This window comes from Etheostoma spectabile, chromosome 21, assembly GCF_008692095.1.
Source record: "Etheostoma spectabile isolate EspeVRDwgs_2016 chromosome 21, UIUC_Espe_1.0, whole genome shotgun sequence".
Classification (NCBI taxonomy): domain Eukaryota; kingdom Metazoa; phylum Chordata; class Actinopteri; order Perciformes; family Percidae; genus Etheostoma; species Etheostoma spectabile.
Genome location: NC_045753.1, coordinates 16963336 through 16966662, shown reverse-complemented (window position 1 = coordinate 16966662; position 3327 = coordinate 16963336). Strand labels below are relative to the sequence as shown.

At 42.7% G+C, this 3327-nt stretch overlaps 1 long non-coding RNA gene across 1 annotated transcript in view; it reads left to right on the top strand.

Annotated features, from left to right (window-relative positions):
• Window positions 1-3327, top strand: part of LOC116671397 (uncharacterized) — a 125832-nt gene that overhangs the window by 27117 nt on the left and 95388 nt on the right. The window contains exon 3 of the long non-coding RNA XR_004327258.1: window positions 2356-2431. This is a non-coding gene — a long non-coding RNA (uncharacterized LOC116671397). The remainder of the gene's footprint in view (window positions 1-2355; window positions 2432-3327) is intronic.

The window sequence follows — 3327 nt, the reverse complement described above, 5'->3', positions numbered from 1 at the left end:
TCATTACTTTACAAAGAGCTTGCCAACTGATTCTGAATCCATAATTTGTTGAACCAATATATTGTAGTTATGTCTATGTCTTTATCAATCAGAATTAGGGAATTAGATTAAGCTCTTTGGTTTTCTCCTCTGTAAATGGAGTCACACTGCAGTGCAGGCCCAGGGGTTATGGGGAGTATCAGAGGGGACTAATTGTCAAGGTTATGTCTCAGCGGATGATTGATGTGAGGCCAGGCTGTTTTTGTCAGCCTGTCAGGTGGCTGGAATGTTTAATGTTCTCATTATTGGTTGCTCTGTTGTGTATATTTCTTTGTCAGCGCTGCTGAGCCATCTGAACTGCCAGAGCACTTCAAAGGCCTGCAGGTCATCCGTCTTCCTCCTGACGCCCTGAATGTTCAGCCTCAGCTGAGTGCTGGTGATTTGTTATGACTTGAGAGCCAGCTGACAGACAGGTCTCCTATAAAAAAACATGCACCCATTTCCCTTTTGTTGTGCAGTGAAAGCATCGCTGCTCCTGTAATGGGTGGGGGGCAACTGTCACAGGAGGCTGGCACCTGACAGTTGTGTCATCTCACTAATTTGCAGACAGCATAACTTGAAGTATTTTGTCTTCCTCTTTGCTTCAGTGTGGATTTTGGTTACTGGATATTGGTGTCACACATTCTCACAGGTCACACCATCTGTTGTGGAGTACCACAGGGAACAATGCTGGGCAATCACTATATTCGCACATCTTTAGTCCAAGGCTCTATATAAACCATGGGATGGCACTGGAGAGCATCATGGGAATAATGCCGATTGCTGCGAAGCCAGTCATGCAATAAAAAGAGAGAGGTGGGATGCTAAAGAGGGGAGGAAACAGAATCCAAATCTCAATTATTTTCCCAGGCCCGTTACAAGATTGATTGCTTTCTGCAGATCTAATTTTGGATCATACAAAAACAGTCCATTTGTCTTAAAGAAAAATGATGTACCACATGGTGCAGATGGATTTTTTTTTGAAAGCTCAAAGAGATTAAAGAGAAACTGTGCTCCTCAGCCCTAATCACGAGCTGTAGATTACTCTGTCGATTTAACCAGATGGCAGGCCCGATTCTGCAGGCCTTCCTGTATATTAATGAACAGCAGCCTGTTATATTTGACTTAGGTAAGTGAAATGTCCATCACCTGTAATGGTCTGCCAGCTGGCATTATGCATTTTGCACCACTTTGGGTCCATGTGGCATTTTTCATTTGTAATGTTATAGAAGGAACATTTTTGTCTCCTGCTATTTTCCATCATTGTCACTTTTCTGGTAAATATTTAGTTTCTTCACATAAAAAATAAAGTTGTGTCCAAAGCTAATTTCCTCTCATAGGTCAAGGCAATAATTCTGGCACTAAAACTATCACACTGGGCAAAGCACAGAAGTTGCAAAGTTCGATTGTAACTTGATTAGGTTAGCCTGTCGACATGACTGCAAACACGGCAATACAGTATGTTAACAAACCTAATAATAGGGAGGGTGAGATAAAGTGGAGGGGATGGATGCACAATTTCTGGCCAGCCGTGTGTCTGGGCCACTGACCTTTTTAAAGGAGAGCTTATGTGGCTTTGGCTTATTGTTAGAGTGCAGCATAATGCTTTATTTGTCTTCTTTCTCTGCTGGCTCCAACGACTTTTATTTCTTTATGACTTTATCAGATATTCTAACTGGCTGCCTGCATAGTGCATTTAAGACCAGTTTGCTAAAGAAACGGATTATCTTTGTCTCAGAATGTCAGTCTGAAGGGACTGCAGAAAACCTAAAGAGGCAATGAACACATGTTTGCCAGCCCGAGCATCCAGAAACTCCCTCCATGAATGTGCCAAACCTAATTTTAAACCAACAGCGGGGGAACTTTGGCTGCGTTTCCCAACCAGAAAGCACGAACAGAGTGGAAGCACAATGCCAGTGTGTCATACATTTAAACACTGTTAAATTAAAGGCTGTTTACTGTTCTCAGAGCCCATTCATCTTACTCAACGTTAGTCTGCTTCTTGCAAATTTGTCAGTAAGAGCTTCCACATGCCAAGATGAGGAGGGGGAAAAGTTGGGGTTATCAGAGGAGGGTTTTCATAGTGTGTCTCTTCAGTCAGCCTGTAGGTAATTAGCCACCTCCACACAATAAGGCCATAAGTCATTAATCACCCAGAACCGAGCAGAAGTCGACTCACTGTGAGCAAGACTTTTGGAGACAAAAGTTTTCCGCCTATGACAGACTTCAAAATGGCCCCTGTCAGTGCTGTGTAAATTATAGGGCATGTTGAGTGCTGAAAGACAAGGGCCCACTGTTTAACTCACTGTTGCTCTTTCCTTTGCTTTGTGTTGACAGACTTTCTTCAAGGGAAAATTCCCCATTTGTCCGTTTCCCATCGGCTGGCTTGTGACTTAAAAAGACACGCTTTAGTGTGAGTATACAGAAAACACAGCAACACACGTTATCCACATTAGGATAATCTCAGTGTACCAAGCTCACTTCCTTCATTTAATGATGCCTCACTAGAGTTAAGAAGACAAGCTCCAAAGGTCAACAACTCAGTAAAACCCAGCTTTAACTTTGTATTCCTATCGTTTACTTTGGTTGTCAAAGGGAGGAAATGATGGAGTGATGATAAATATGGAGCTTGTTTGGAGAAGCAAAAGCCTTTCTCCTGCAAACATAAACCACCATGTTTTTGGGATGATGGAAGACACACTTCTCAGCTGATTAAACAGGCAAAAAGTCATCGGTTTTTCCTTTTACTTCTATAAACAGAGATCCACATGCCTTTCCAGAGTACATAAGCACTGACGGAGATTTATTCAAAGCAGCAAAAATTTGTGTAACAACGGGGAAATCCTCTTGATTGGATCATTAATACTGCTGACAAAAGGGTGTTGAATTCATTAGATGACCATAACATGTGTAACAAGTGTTTGAAAGCTGCTTGATATATGCATTTGATGCGTGAACCGATTTCTGGAAAAATCCATTTTCGTACATGACTGTGGGCGTTGTGAGGAGGAACATCAGCTCAGCGTAGCGGTGATGATGTCCACTACCTTCAACCACAACAGACATTGTAACACATGGCGTGCAGCTGTGCAAAAGTGACATTTTTTAACATCAGTGTGCCTTTGCTGGGCCACGCTGTGCTGATCTGTTCCCCCTCAGGTGAAAGGCCATGAGTCTTACTCATGCTGCAGTTCAAAGCAGAACAGGTGGGGCCGTCACCGTGATTCAACGTGGAGTCACAAAGCCGTCCAGTGTCTCATGTCCTGACAGTGTTTTACGTTCAAACATGTGGAAAAGAGATCATCTGTT